Source organism: Schistocerca serialis, chromosome 9 (assembly GCF_023864345.2).
Source record: "Schistocerca serialis cubense isolate TAMUIC-IGC-003099 chromosome 9, iqSchSeri2.2, whole genome shotgun sequence".
Lineage (NCBI taxonomy): Eukaryota > Metazoa > Arthropoda > Insecta > Orthoptera > Acrididae > Schistocerca > Schistocerca serialis.
In genome coordinates this window covers 361,139,794-361,156,613 of record NC_064646.1, presented here as the reverse complement: position 1 = coordinate 361,156,613, position 16,820 = coordinate 361,139,794, and the positions used below count along the sequence as shown (strand labels likewise).

The 16,820-nt window shown below is 45.1% G+C and overlaps 1 protein-coding gene across 2 annotated transcripts in view; it reads right to left on the bottom strand.

The window, feature by feature from the left end:
* Nucleotides 1–16,820, bottom strand: part of LOC126418840 (fatty acyl-CoA reductase 1-like) — a 266,538-nt gene that overhangs the window by 108,838 nt on the left and 140,880 nt on the right. For both annotated transcript variants that reach the window (XM_050085819.1, XM_050085818.1), the window contains one exon: nucleotides 9,452–9,549. The gene's annotated coding sequence lies outside the window, so the exon portion shown is untranslated. The remainder of the gene's footprint in view (nucleotides 1–9,451; nucleotides 9,550–16,820) is intronic.

Below are 16,820 nucleotides of genomic sequence, written 5' to 3'. Positions count from 1 at the left end.
AATTTACAATTTGATCACGTTGGAATGAAGCCTCATCCGTAAAGAAAACATTTGCACTGAAATGAGGATTGACACATTGCTGGATGAACCATTCGCAGAAGTCTACCCGTGGATGCCAATCAGCTGCTGATAGTGCCTGCACACGCTGTACATGGTACGGAAACAACTGGTTCTCCCGTAGCACTCTCCATACAGTGACGTGGTCAACGTTACCTTGTACAGCAGCAACTTCTCTGACACTGACATTAGGGTTATCGTCAACTGCACGAAGAATTGCCTCGTCCATTGCAGGTGTCCTCGTCGTTCTAGGTCTTCCCCAGTCGTGAGTCATAGGCTGGAATGTTCCGTGCTCCCTAAGACGCCGATCAATTGCTTCGAACGTCTTCCTGTCGGGACACCATCGTTCCGGAAATGTCTCGATACAAACGGACCGCGCCACGGCTATTGCCCTGTGCTAATCCATACATCAAATGGGCATCTGCCAACTCCGCATCTGTAAACATTGCACTGACTGCAAAACCACGTTCGTGATGAACACTAACCTGTTGATGCTACGTACTGATGTGCTTGATGCTAGTACTGTAGAGCAATGAGTCGCATGTCAACACAAGCACCGAAGTCAACATTACCTTCCTTCAATTGGGCCAACTGGAGGTGAAACGAGGAAGTAAAGTACATACTGACGAAACTAAAATGAGCTCTAAAATTGGAAATTAAGCGTTTCCGGACACATGTCCACATAACATCTTTTCTTTATTTGTGTGTGAGGAATGTTTCCTGAAAGTTTGGCCGCACCTTTTTGTAACACCCTGTATATAGATGACGTGTGCAAGGGGTTGACAGCAATAAATTGAACGGAACAGAAATTGAATTAGCGGAGTCTACAGCGAAACTATGTACACGTGAAAATGTTTCATTTAAAGCTAAACTACTACTACAGCCTGTGTTGTTTGTGTTTTGTATTGTTGCGTGGCCTGCTTACACCTGTTAGTCACGCCTTGGCTGCGAGCGTCGGCAGCAAGGAAGTGCCTTTTCACCGCATCAGGGACCTTGAGAAGCTGCAGAATTCACAAGTGTTCTCCAGGCGTCAGCAAGGCCGCCGTTTCTCGTGACAACAGCACGTTCTTTGCATCAAAAGGCTGTACAGTCTCGTGTTACGAGTACTCTAATATCTCTATGAATAATGTCCATGTGTTATTCACTAAACAGAAACGGACCTAAACGGAGATCACGTGACGAAAATAAATACGATATGCATAAACAAAGGGAACTCATTTCCCTGCAGTGAAAATAGCGGAACAGACTTCTGACGATTCACTGACGGATGTGAAACATGCCAGCGTAACCGTGGAGATGAAACATGTGGTAATTAGTGATAATTATGGACGAACAATTTCTCAAAAGCTAGTCATGTGTTTAGCTGCTTCCTTCTCTTCTTCTTCTCCTTCTTCTACTTCTCTTTCAAGTAATTTGCGCCCATATGAGTCATTTCAGCCTCCTAGGTTTCTATATGTTTTCTCGATCTTCTAATAACTTTCTGCTCACTGGCTTACAGTCGTCAACTCTTTTCATTATTCTGCTATTTCCCATCCCGATTACATGCTCCTTTCACTTTTCCGTACTTTGTCATTGGCATTAAAATTATTAAGATCTCCTCTGACAACACAGAGGTATCTTACGGAGTGCATATTTAACTGCGAAAATTCTGTGGATGTCGAAGTTTCCTCACAGTGCTTTAGAACGAGGAGCTTGTAAATATTGCTTGAATGTGCGAGACAAGAAGATGGGCAAATAGCAAGCATATCTAACGTTTGAATGAGTCATATGCCAACAGTAAATGATGCATATACAGCCTACCCAATCGAAACTGTGAGCCTGACGATGAACAGGGTAAATTATAACTTAACATCCCTTCGACTTAGGGGTAATTAGAATCGAAACACAATCGCGCGTAGGACAAGGATGAGAAAGGACTACCAGAGCATCGTTTTCAAATGAATCAACCTCGCATTTGCAATAATCTCTTTCTTAGCGTGGAATCTGATGTACGCCGCTACCGTTTTCCTCAGCTGAAAAATTTATTTTACTGTGTCTTTCTGAAAGATTCATCATCTAGTTTCGCAAGATTATGTCTTCTATTCGAATGAAGACAGAAACTTGAAGTAAATTATAAGTTAGACATAGGACTATAAAGTTTTTATTATCTAAAGAACCATCCGATAGTACAAGATAATAACTTTTAAATGCATGGACATTCAGCCTTGGAGTACTTTTTCAGTTGCCGCTGGGATCAAACTTCTCATTAACCTTTCCCAAATGTTAAATGAGGGCTCCACCGTACAACCGAAAAACATGTGTGTGGTAGCCAAACTCGTCCCACGTATCTGGAGTTACTGTAGTTACTGATCTTGGTGTGCGGAGCTACACTACAGCCAAAGTTGTTACAAGGATAGCTACATAAACGAAGTTTTTTCACAAACACAAAACAAAATCAGATAGCATAAGATCAGGCAAAATTGTTGGCCTATGGCGTTACGCTCCTTGCCCTGCAAGAGGTGCAATGGAGTATCCTCTATTAAATCACAATTCACAATTTTACCTGTTGAAACAGAACGAAAAACACCTGATATTGTGTTACAATCATATCTCTGAGCAATGGACGAACGAGCCGGCTAGCTGCAGCACGGATAAGTCTGCTAGCAACCACATGAACTGGCGACTTACAACTGGCGCCAAGATGGAGTCTTACTTTCGTTGCTTAAGTTAAAATTCACCTCAAGTTACTATCTTCAATCACGAATTCTTTTGAAACAACCAGACTTTCAAACTTGGTTGCCGTATGCTATTTCTGTCGCCACAGTAGAGGAATAAGCTAAGAGAAAGAAATTGAGAGCGCCATCTGTCTGAGAATTACGTAAACTTTGTTTTGCGTCTTATAGTATCCGAGGTGTTTCTGTATCACGCTTTCTCAGTCGGAAATTGGGGAACAGCCCAGATTTTGCCTTAACGAGGAGGAAAACTGCCTAAACGCCACGTTTCGGGTCAAATGACATCATGTGGTTCCACAGGCCTTTTCAAGTTTCAAACATCTAAGATGTATATATGCAGACTGAAGTGACAAATGAAAATTTGTACTAAGGCTGGGATTCGAACCTGAGTCTCCTGTTCACTAGGCACATGCTAAAATGGCGTAGTGGCTTTGCATAACTGAACGGATTACCCTAGCACGCCTGCCTCCCTCAATCCAAATTCCAATTAGCACCCCACTTGGTATTCCCCCAAACTCGAATAGCATTGCAGAGACTCTCCAACTGTGTTGGAATAGCACCTCAACATGGAACGAAACGGGGACCCTGCCTGAGTCCCAGGAACAAACGCTTTAATCAAATGACACTGTGCGGTTCCAGAACTCTCTCAAGTTTCAAAAATCTGACTGAAGCGGCGAATGAAAATTTGCACCAAGGCCAGGATTCGAACCGGGCTCTCCAGCTCTCTATGGAACCACATCGTTTCATCTGATTAAGGCATCTATGTCTGTGTCTTAAGCGGGAGTCCGCGTCTCGTTCGATGCTGAGATGCTATTCCAATACAGGGAGAGCCTCTGCAATGCAGTTCAAGTTTATGGGGAATACAAAGTGGGCTGAGGCGTGCGTGGAAATTTGGATTGAGGAGAGAGGTGTGCTAGGGTAGTCTGTGCTGTTGTGCAAAGTCACTGTGCCAGGGTGAAAAAATGTTCAAATGTGTATGAAGTGTTATGGGACTTAACTGCTAAGGTCATCAGTCCCTAAGCTTACACGCTACTTACCCTAAATTATCCTAAGGACAAACACTCACACCCATGCCTGAGGGAAGACTCCCTGCCGCCGTTGGATAAGCAGCTGCAGCAGCAAGTCGTATACTACTAGCTCACTCATTTGTTACGTAGTTTAATTCTTAATTTCTTTGCTTGTTTTTGGTACTTGCATTGTTTAATTCATAAATTTCGGGCGTATTATAGTATTTGAGAGTTGTAGCATCGCGTTTTAGTACCTGAATAGTGTAAAATCGCGTAGTCTCCTTCCGCCGCCGAGCAGTGTGTCAGCACTGCGCAAGTAGCAGCATTACTGCATTTACTAGGCAATCTTGTATTTTAATAACCGTTAAATTTTGTGTCGATTTTTGCGCTCTCTGTAGATTAGTTCAGACGTTCTTTGCACAACAGTTTTTAGCATGTATAGGGACTGCAACTGCTGTGTTCGGATGCAGGCTGAGTTGGCATCCCTTCGCTCCCAGCTTCAGGCAGTGTTGGCTTCGGTCACACAGCTTGAGGCTGTTGCCAATGGGCATCACTGTGGGGGTCCGGATGGGGGTTTGTCGGGGACGGCCAGCGCGTCCCACGCATCCCCCGATCGGACTACGACTGTGGTTGCCCGGGATACTGCCCGCATTGAGGCTGATCCCTCACCTGTGGTAGAGTGGGAGGTCGTCTCAAGGTGTGGCAGGGGGCGAAAGACATTCTGGAGGGCTGAACGGAAGGCCTCTCCAGTTTGTCTGACGAAACAGTTTCAGGCTCTGTCTCAGGCTGATACTGATCTTCGGCCTGACATGGCTGCTTGTCCTGTTCCAGAGGTTGCCCCTCAGTCTGCAAGATCCGGGCGGTCGCAGAGGGTGGGCTTACTGGTAGTTGGGAGCTCCAACGTCAGGCGCGTAATGGGGCCCCTTAGGGATATGGCAGCAAGAGAGGGGAAGAAAACCAATGTGCATTCCGCGTGCATACCGAGGGGAGTCATCCCAGATGTGGAAAGGGTCTTTCCGGATGCCATGAAGGGTACAGGGTGCACCCATCTGCAGGTGGTCGCTCATGTCGGCACCAATGATGTGTGTCGCTATGGATCGGAGGAAATCCTGTCTGGTTTCCGGCGGCTATCTGATTTGGTGAAGACTGCCAGTCTCGCTAGCGGGATGAAAGCAGAGCTCACCATCTGCAGCATCGTCGACAGGACTGACTGCGGACCTTTGGTACAGAGCCGAGTGGAGGGTCTGAATCAGAGGCTGAGACGGTTCTGCGACCGTGTGGGCTGCAGATTCCTCGACTTGCGCCATAGGGTGGTGGGGTTTCGGGTTCCGCTGGATAGGTCAGGAGTCCACTACACGCAACAAGCGGCTGCACGGGTAGCAGGGGTTGTGTGGCGTGGGCTGGGCGGTTTTTTAGGTTAGATGGCCTCGGGCAAGTACAGAAAGGGCAACAGCCTCAACGGGTGCGGGGCAAAGTCAGGACATGCGGGGGCCAAGCAGCAATCGGTATTGTAATTGTAAACTGTCTAAGCTGCGTTGGTAAAGTACCGGAACTTCAAGCGCTGATAGAAAGCACCGAAGCTGAAATCGTTATAGGTACAGAAAGCTGGCTGAAGCCAGAGATAAATTCTGCCGAAATTTTTACAAAGGTACAGACGGTGTTTAGAAAGGATAGATTGCATGCAACCGGTGGTGGAGTGTTCGTCGCTGTTAGTAGTAGTTTATCCTGTAGTGAAGTAGAAGTGGATAGTTTCTGTGAATTATTATGGGTGGAGGTTACACTCAACAACCGAGCTAGGTTAATTATTGGCTCCTTTTACCGATCTCCCGACTCAGCAGCATTAGTGGCAGAACAACTGAGAGAAAATTTGGAATACATTTCACATAAATTTTCTCAGCATGTTATAGTCTTAGGTGCAGATTTCAATTTACCAGATATAGACTGGGACACTCAGATGTTTAGGACGGGTGGTAGGGACAGAGCATCGAGTGACATTATACTGAGTGCACTATCCGAAAATTACCTCGAGCAATTAAACAGAGAACCGACTCGTGGAGATAACATCTTGGACCTACTGATAACAAACAGACCTGAACTTTTCGACTCTGTAAGTGCAGAACAGGGAATCAGTGATCATAAGGCCGTTGCAGCATCCCTGAATATGGAAGTAAATAGGAATATAAAAAAAGGGAGGAGGGTTTATCTCTTTAGCAAGAGTAATAGAAGGCAGATTTCAGACTACCTAACAGATCAAAACGAAAATTTCTATTCCGACACTGACAATGTTGAGTGTTTATGGAAAAAGTTCAAGGCAATCATAAAATGCGTTTTAGACAGGTACATGCCGAGTAAAACTGTGAGGGACGGGAAAAACCCACCGTGGTACAACAACAAAGTTAGGAAACTACTGCGAAAGCAAAGAGAGCTCCACTCCAAGTTTAAACGCACCTAAACCTCTCAGACAAACAGAAGCTAAACGATGTCAAAGTTAGCGTAAGGAGGGCTATGCGTGAAGCGTTCAGTGAATTCGAAAGTAAAATTATATGTACCGACTTGACAGAAAATCCTAGGAAGTTCTGGTCTTACGTTAAATCAGTAAGTGGCTCGAAACAGCATATCCAGACACTCCGGGATGATGATGGCATTGAAACAGAGGATGACACGCGTAAAGCTGAAGTACTAAACACCTTTTCCAAAGCTGTTTCACAGAGGAAGACCGCACTGCAGTTCCTTATCTAAATCCTCGCAAAAACGAAAAAATGGCTGACATCGAAATAAGTGTCCAAGGAATAGAAAAGCAACTGGAATCACTCAACAGAGGAAAGTCCACTGGACCTGACGGGATACCAATTCGATTCTACACAGAGTACGCGAAAGAACTTGCCCCCCTTCTAACAGCCGTGTACCGCAAGTCTCTAGAGGAACGGAAGGTTCCAAATGATTGGAAAAGAGCACAGGTAGTCCCAGTCTTCAAGAAGGGTCGTCGAGCAGATGCGCGAAACTATAGACCTATATCTCTGACGTCGATCTGTTGTAGAATTTTAGAACATGTTTTTTGCTCAAGTATCATGTCGTTTTTGGAAACCCAGAATCTACTATGTAGGAATCAACATGGATTCCGGAAACAGCGATCGTGTGAGACCCAACTCGCTTTATTTGTTCATGAAACCCAGAAAATATTAGATACAAGCTCCCAGGTAGATGCTACTTTTCTTGACTTCCGGAAGGCGTTCGATACAGTTCCGCACTATCGCCTGATAAACAAAGTAAGAGCCTATGGAATATCAGACCAGCTGTGTGGCTGGATTGAAGAGTTTTTATCAAACAGAACACAGCATGTTGTTATCAATGGAGAGACGTCTACAGACGTTAAAGTAACACAGGGGAGTGTTATGGGACCATTGCTTTTCACAATGTATATAAATGACCTAGTAGATAGTGTCGGAAGTTCCATGCGGCTTTCCGCGGATGATGCTGTAGTATACAGAGAAGTTGCAGCATTAGAAAATTGTAGCGAAATGCAGGAAGATCTGCAGCGGATAGGCACTTGGTGCAGGGAGTGGCAACTGACCCTTAACATAGACAAATGTAATGTATTGCGAATACATAGAAAGAAGGATCCTTTATTGTATGATTATATGATAGCGGAACAAACACTGATAGCAGTTACTTCTGTAAAATATCTGGGAGTATGCGTGCGGAACGATTTGAAGTGGAATGATCATATAAAATTAATTGTTGGTAAGGCGGGTACCAGGTTGAGATTCATTGGGAGAGTCCTTAGAAAATGTAGTCCATCAACAAAGGAGGTGGCTTACAAAACACTCGTTCGACCTATACTTGAGTATTGCTCATCAGTGTGGGATCTGTACCAGATCGGGTTGACGGAGGAGATAGAGAAGATCCAAAGAAGAGCGGCGCGTTTCGTCACAGGGTTATTTGGTAACCGTGATAGCGTTACGGAGATGTTTAAAACTCAAGTGGCAGACTCTGCAAGAGAGGCGCTCTGCATCGCGGTGTAGCTTGCTCGCCAGGTTTCGAGAGGGTGCATTTCTGGATGAGGTATCGAATATATTGCTTCCCCCTACTTATACCTCCCGAGGAGATCACGAATGTAAAATTAGAGAGATTAGAGCGCGCACGGAGGCTTTCCGGCAGTCGTTCTTCCCGCGAACCATACGCGACTGGAACAGGAAAGGGAGGTAATGACAGTGGCACGTAAAGTGCCCTCCGCCACACACCGTTGGGTGGCTTGCGGAGTATAAATGTAGATGTAGATGTAGAACCTCCACCCGGACGACCCGCACCGTCTATGACCGCAGCGCCCTAGACCGCTCGGCTAATCCCGCGTGGCACTGTGTCAGGGTGACGTAGTGGTTAGCACGTCTGCATAGTGAGCGGGAGACACGGTTCGAATTTTCATTCGTCGCTTCAGTCTGCATATGTACATGTCACTTAGAGTCACACTCATACGGACGAAAGCCTTGTGTGCAATTTGTTTGTGAATCGTATAAACTTTGGTCTGTGGGTTATCGTGTTTTAACTGGGCTCCAGCAAAGGCTTTATGTAAAGGACCTTGGAAAACTGTTCCGCCACGCGGGGTAGCCGTGCGGTCTGAGGCACCTTGTCACGGTCCGCGCGGCTGCCACCGTCGGAGGTTCGAGTCCTCCCTCGGGCATGGGTGTGTGTGTTGTCCTTAGCTCAAGTTAGTTTAAGTTAGACTAAGTAGTGCGTAAGCTTTGGGACCGATGACCTCAGCAGTTTGGCCCCATAAGACCTTACCACAACTTTCCAAATTGTTTTCAAAATTGTCTATAAACAAAGGCCCTCAGTCTGCCGCTCGGACTAGAACCAGACCTGGTTCACCTGCTTGTCTCGAAAGCTAACGGTCTAATCTGTAAGCTATACAAGCGGAACACAGCATTTTCGGCAACCCGTTTACGAAAAGCACGACAAACCTCTCTATCTCTAAGACCTCTCTGGGAATTTAACCCCGCTCCTGGTGCATGCAATCTGTGCGTCTCACAAAGCGCAAATGAAGACGCAGTTCAAACACTTGTTAAATCAGGGTATTCGCAAACCAAATGAAAGTGAAGAACTGATAATGGGTGATAATTTGCAATCAATAATTTACTTTCGGGTGATATGTAAGGACCAGAGACACACCAGGTACCGAATAGTTTTGGAAAGCAACAAAAATCATCAAGAATGAGATTTTCACTCTGCAGCGGAGTGTGCGCTGATATGAAACTTCCTGGCAAATTAAAACTGTGTGCCGGACCGAGACTCGAAGTCGGGACCTTTGCCTTTTGCGGGCAAGTGCTCTACCAACTGAACTACCCAAGCGCGACTCACGTCCCGTCCTCACAGCTCCACTTCCACCAGTACCTCGTCTCGTACATTCCAAACTTTATAGAAACTCTCCTGCGAACGTTGCTCAACTAGCACTCCTGAAAGAAAGGATATTGCGGAGACATGGCTTAGCCACAGCCTGGGGGATGTTTCCAGAATGAGATTTTCGCTCTGCAGCGGAGTGTGCGCAGATTAAAAATTGTCAAATATACCAGTCGCGCAGTTTTCTCAGTATTAGCAATGCGCGGTAAAGGTTGTACACTTGAATACCGTTTCGCAGACGAACATGTGAAGACCATGAGTAGTGGCGTGTAGTGTACTTACAAGAAACGGTCCGCTGTGATGCTGGAGCAGCACCGCTTGGACGAGTAGGCACTGGCGAGACGAGAGGTTTGCTGCTAGCTGCGATTCCGGGAGCGCCTCTGCAAAGAGAGCGAACGGTTACGGCAGAAGTGAGCGTCGACGCGTGGCTGCGTGCACCAAGCCACGCGTCCCACACTGCACTACTCAGGGCAGCGGTGAGCTCTGAGGAGGCTGGCCCACGTCATTAGGCGCGGAGCACAGCCTCATTTCGGAACAGAGTAGTGAGGCATTGAGAGCATGTTTAAGGAACCACTCTGGTATTCGCCATCAGTGATTCAAATGGTTCAAATGGCTCTGTGCACTATGGGACTTAACATCTATGGTCATCAGTCCCCTAGAACTTAGAACTACTTAAACCTAACTAACCTAAGGACATCACCCAACACCCAGTCATCACGCATCAGTGATTAACACTAATCATACAATGTAGGCTTTCACGGCCGGTGTTGTCTTCAGGTGAAACTTCTGGGCTGAGAGTCCGTGGTCGATGTATAAAATTTCCACCTAACGTTTCATCTCCATCTGCGGGAGACATCTTCTGAGGTCGTCCAGCTACTGCAGTAGCCGGATGACCTCAGAAGATGTCTCCCGCAGATGGAGACGAAACATTAGGTGGAAATTTTACACATCGACCACGCCTCTTAGCCCGGAAGCTTCAACTTAAGAGTGATTAACACTGATAAGCCAGAAAATTATGATCACTGCGCACCGCGACGTTGGATGTTCCCTGGTGGTGCTTTGGGCACGTGACGCAGTGACAAAAATATGTAAGCGGATCAGACACGGACGGGGTACCACCCTTGTGAATATATGGAATTTAAGTCGAGATATGCAATGAGATAAGCGACGTTGACAAAAGGCAGATTATTATTACTCAGAGTCTGTGAACGAGTATCTCGAAAACGATGAAGCTGGTCGAATGTTCACGTGCTACTGTCGTGAGCATCTACGGAGAGAGGTAGAAGGACAGAGAAGCTACAACTAGGCGTTAAATGGTTGGACGTCCACAACTTTTCACAGAACGTGGGGTTCGGAGGCTCGTCTGCTCTGGAAAGTAGAGTAGATTGTAATGTGTGGCATCTCTGCCGAAAGAGCTCAATGCTGGTGCATGCACAAGTGTTTCGGCGAACACACTCTTCAGCGTACATTGTTGAACATGGAGTTCCGCAGCATACCATCCCTGACATGTTCAACTGTTGACCCAACGACATCGACAGTTGCGATTGCATTGGGCACGGGGCCATCGGGATTCGACCGTCGATCAGTGGTAACGCGTCGACTCTCCGACTGAATGACATTTTTCCTACACTAGATCGCTGGTCGTCTCCATAAACGTCGTTATCGAGGTGAACGGCGGCTCGAAACGTCCAACATGCCACGAACGTAGGCTGACAGGAGCAATATTATGCTATGGGAGACGTTCTCCTGCGCTTGCATGGAACCTGAGATAGTAATCGAAGACACACTGATAGCTGTGAGCCACCTGCATCCTTTCATGCTTGATGTCTTCCCCGTCAGCGATGCAACACATAAGCAGTATAATTTACTTGACTCCAAGCCAGAACCGTGTTACAGTGTGTGGCGCTGGGTAGCCGCGTGGTCTAGTCCGTCCTGCACGGTTCGCACTGCTACTCCCGCCAGAGGTTCGAGTCCTCCCTCGGGCATGGGTGTGTGTGTGTGTGTTGTCCTAAGCGTAAGTTATTTTAAGCTAGGTTAAGTAGTGTGTAGGCTTAGGGAGCGGTGACTTCAGCAGTTTGGTCCCATAAGATCTTACCACAAATTTCCGACTACAGTGGTTTGAGGAGCAATATAGTGAACTCTCGGCGACCAAATTCATCTGACGTAAATCCTTTGAAACCCATCTGGGTTACTATCGGGCGCCATCACCGCGTACGCAAATCAGCGGCCCGTTATTTACACGACTTACATTAACTGTGGGTAGACATATATAGCCGCATACCCCCACAAACCTACCAATAAACTGTCGGATCCCTGATAAGCAGAATCAGTGATGTATTTCGTTCCAAAGACGGACGAAAAAGCTATTAAACAGGTGGTCATGACGTTTTGGCTCATCAGTGTAGATCCTTTCCTAAAGACTGGAAAGTTGTGGGGATCACACTAATACACAAGAAGAGAAACAGAAGTAATCTGTTGATTTATAGACTCACTAGCTGACAAACCAGACACTGCCAGGGTATTCATTTTGCCAATTTTCTATTACAAACGAAACGTTGTATGTACTCGTGCAGTAGACTCGGTGTGAGACTGTCCCGGATAGTTTCTGTGTGATGACTGGGTGTTGTGTGATGTCCTAAGGTTAGTTAGGTTTAAGTAGTTCTAAGTTCTAGGGGACTGATGGCCATAGATGTTAAGTCCCATAGCGCTCAGAGCCATTTTTTGATAGTTTCTGTAGACTGGACGCGGACGCTTCGCGTGTCTGCAACGCGCTTTTGGAAACGTCTCTACTGTTTTCGCCAACAACCGCTTGCACTTCGCAGTTGATAGCTGTCAAAATCTCTGCCTTTCCTTAAATTGACACGATTGTAGGAGTGTCTTACAAGTAAATTCGCCCAAGGGACATTCTTCGATGTTGATCAGCTTTATATATGTTGTAGTGTAGAGCAAAATAAGACACAATTTTTATATACGTCCCCATATGGCTGCTTAGGGGTCAAAGACCCCATTAAAGAAAGTGCGTTTAATATTTCTCAATGAAATTGGAAAAAAATCTTCAAATAAAGGTTCTATGGTTTGTGCAGAATATACATTTGGAATATATTTATCTAGGAAAGACTTATAAAACAACCCAACATGACAATTTCCATCGAAACTGACACACAGCGTGCGCGCATACAGCGATACGGAGATATTTCTAGCTTATTTACGACAAATGCGTCTGGAATACCACATCATCATATGCGATTGAATTTGGTATTAAGGAAATGGTTCAAATGGCTCTAAGCACTATGGGACTCAACATCTAAGGTCATTAGTCCCATAGACTTAGAACTAGTTAAACGTAACTAACCTAAGAATATCACAGACATCCATGCTCGAGGCAGGATTCGAACCTGCGACCGCAGCAGCAACGCGGTCCCGGACTGAAGCGCCTAGAACCGCTCGGCCACAGCGGCTGGCTTGATATTAACGATGCTACACGTTTTGTTATTCGTCAAATGTCGAAACTAAAAACAAAATAGTGTGGAGAGGAGGGCATTTCGAAAAAAAAAATACTTTTCCGACAAATCTGGGTGCACTGTTGTAGCGTACATTAAAAACAATACAACTTTTATCTGAAGTTTCTTTTTATATCTGTTAACGGTTCGATGTATTCATTCAGAAATATTAAACTCACATTTTTTTTCAAGACGTGTTTCACCCCCTTAACGGGCGTATTGGCACATATAAACAATATCTGTCTTTTATTCTGCTCTACGCGCTACTACAAACCTAATCAAAATCGAAGTGTACCGCTGGGGCAGTTTTACTTTTCAACAGTAAAGGACAAATGTATAAAAAGTTCATGCATGATGCGGCAGTTTTTCGCGCATCTCATTGTTTATGACGTCGCATCTCCTGACTTAGGTAGGGGGTCATTACCCGAACAGCTATTGTTGGCTGATATGAAGGGATATGTGTACCAAGTTTGGTTGAAATCGGTCCCGTGGTTTTGGAGACATGGAACGTACACACACACATAAGTACATACATCCATTTTTGTAATATGTATGGATATCACAGATATCGATTTGCAGTAGGAATGTGGAATATTTACTAGATTCGAACATCATGAAAGTCCCCGAAAGAAAACCGTTTATTGACATACAGGCAACACGGATTCGAAAATATAGTTCTTGTGAAATGCAACTGGCTCTTCTTTCACACGTAGTAATGAATGATATCGACAGGGGAACTCAGGCTGATTCCATATTTATGAATTTCTAGAAGCCTTTTCACACCGTTCCTCATAAGCTTCTTCTAATCAAATTGCGTGCCTGTGGAGTATCGTCTCAGTTCTGCGACTGTATTCGTGATTTCCAGCCAGAAGGGTCACGATTCATAGTAACTGATGCGAAGCCATCGAGTGGAACAGAAGTGATATCTGGAGTTCCCCAAAAAAGTGGTTTACGTTTTTTGCTGTTCTTCCTCCGTACCTATAAACGTTTTTGCCGGCCGGTGTGGCCGAGCCGTTCTAGGGGCTTCAGTCTGCAACCGCACGACCGCTATCGTCGCAGATTCGAATCCTGCCTCGGGCATGGATGTATGTGATGTCCTTAAGTTGGTGGGGGGACTGATGACCTCAGATGTTAAGTCCCATAGTGCTCAGAGCCATTTAAATCACATAAACGTTTTTGGAGACGATCTGAACAACTGTTTGCAGATGATGCTGCCGTCTACCATCTAATTAGGTCATCAGAAGATCAGTACAAATTACAAAACGCTTTACACAAGATAGCTTCATGGTGTGGAAAGTGGCACTTTACCCTAAATAACAAAAAATGTGAGTCCTCCATACAAGTACTAAACAAATTCGGATAAATTTCGGATACACGATAAATCACACAAACTTAAAGGTTATAGATTTGATTAAATATCTAGGCATTACAATTACAACTTTAGTTGAAATCATCACATAGAATATGTTGTGGGGACGGTGAACCAAAGACTGTGTTTTATTGGTAGAACACTCAGAAGATGCAACAGATTTGTTATTAAAGTGACGCCTTACGCTACGCTTGTCCGCCCTCGTCTGGACTACTACTCACCATAGAGGGGATCCGTTCGAGGTAGGATTGACGGAAGACGTTGAAAAAGTTCAACGAACGGAAGCTCGTTTTGTGTTGTCGTGAAATGGTGAAGAGAGTGTCACCGACATGACAAACAAGTTGGGGTGCAAACCTTAAAACAAACGCCCTTTTCATTGCGGCGAGAGCTTTTCACGAACTTCACCAACGAACTTTCTCCTCCGAATGTGAAAATATTTTGTTGAGTCCCAGCCACATAAGGAGAAATTACCGGGGTGATAAAGAAGAGAAATCAGATCTCACACTAATAGCGTTAATTTCTTTTACCGCTAATGTTGCTGTATTACTTTATTTTTTAAATATTTTTCTATCTCTTTCTTTCGTAGATAAATTCACGAAATTCTTCTGTTACCCATTATTTCCTATCAGTTAACGTCCTTTTCCCTATATTTGTCAGTCGAACACCTGTGATTGTGCATTTTAAAGATGTCTGTTCTTCCTCAACAACCTCTTTGAATAATGTGTTTGCTATTACTAAGTAAAATTTATTGCAGGATTCAAGAAATGTGTCTCTTCATATGTTATTATGTAGCACGTATCATCCAGTAAATCGGTCTTCCTTTCCGTATCCCCAACCTCCCCCCCCCCCTTCTATAAGTATTAGATTTACATACTGAACCACCTGTTCAGTTCTCTCGTATTCTGTCTCTACATCGTCATCTTATAATATTGTCAGGTATACCAGAACTATTCTTGATGTTGCTTTGGTTTCAATTCTGATGAGAGTAGCTCTATCGCTGAACTGTTCACAGTGCCTTAGTCTTTGTCCATTCTTCCTTCTCATAATGAAACCTACTCCCATTATACCAATTTACGATGCTGTTGCAGTTACCTGATATTCGTTTAACAAGAAATCATTGTCTTCTTTCCGTTTCACTTACTGATCCCTACTACACTGAAGCACCGAAGAAACTGGTATAGGCATGCGTATTCAAATACAGTGTAAACAGGCAGAAAACGGCGCTGCGGTCTGGAACGCCTATATAAGACAACACGCTTTTGGCGCAGTAGTTAAATCGGTTACTGCTGCTGCAACGGCAGGTTATCAATATTTAAGTGAGTTTGAACGTGGTGTTAATAGTGAACGCACAAGCGTTGGGACACAGCATGTCCGAAGTAGTGATGAAGGGGGTCTTTTACCGTACAACAATTTCACGGGTCTACCGTGGATATCAGGAATCCGGTAAAACATCAAACCTTCGACATCGCTGTGACCGGAGAGAGATCCTGCAAGAAAGGGGCCAACGATGACTGAAGAGAATCGTTCAACGTGACAGAAGTGCAACCCTTCTGCAAATTGCTGCAGATTTCAATACTGATCCATCAACAAGTGTCAGCGTGCGAACCATTCAACGAAACATCATCTTCAGTCCGGAACCGCGCGACAGCTACGGTCGCAGGTTCGAATCCTGCCTCGGACATGGATGTGTGTTATGTCCTTAGGTTAGTTAGATTTGAGTAGTTCTAAGTTCTAGGGGACTGATGACCTCAGATGTTAAGTCCCAAAGTGCTCAGAGCCATTTGAACCATTTGAAACATCATCAATATAGGCTTTCGGAGCCGAAGGCCCACTCGTGTACACCCTTGATGACTGCACGACACAAAGCTTTACGCTTCGCCTGGACCTGTCAACACCGACATTGGACTGCTGATGACTAAACACGTTGCCTAGTCTGACGAGTCTCGTTTCAAATTGTATCGAGCGGATGGACGTGGACGGGTTTGGAGACAACCTCATGAATCCATGGACCCTGCATATCAGCAGGGGACTGTTCAAGCTGATAGAGTGATATGGGACCCCTGATGCGTCTAGATACGACTCTGACAGGAGAGACGTACGTAAGCATCCTGTCTGATTACCTGCATCCGTTTATGTCCATTGTGCGTTACGACGGACTTGAGCAATTCCAGCGGGACAATGCGACACCCCACAAGTCCAGAATTGCTACAGAGTGGCTCCAGGAAAACTCTTCTGAGTTTAAACACTTCCGCTGGCCACCAAACTCCCCAGACATGAACGTTATTGAGCATATGCCTTGCAACGTGCTGTTCAAAAGAGATCTGCACCCCCTCGTACTCTTACTAATTTGTGAACATCCCTGCAGGATTCACGGTGTCATTTCCTTCCAGCACTACTTCAGACATTAGACGAGTCCATGGCACTTCAGCGTGCTGGTGGGGCTCTGCACGATATTAGGCAGGTGTACCAGCTTCTTTGGTTTTCAGTGTATATTTAAATTCAGTCATTGCGGTTCCCATTTCAGATTTTCTATCGGCCCTGCATCATTCAACCTTCTGGCATTCCACAGTCTTACACGTAGGATGTTAGTTACCCTTTTGTTGATTTTTCAATTCCTTTCTCAAGATTGCCTCTAGATGGACAGTTCTCTTCACGAAATACGAATGGGGAGCTAATCCAGAATCTTTTTGCTAATGGAGAGAATTTCATGAAACTTAGAGAGTTACAAGCTGAATTTCCTTCTGTACAATGGTTTGCATTACCTTTTGCATCTTCATACTGT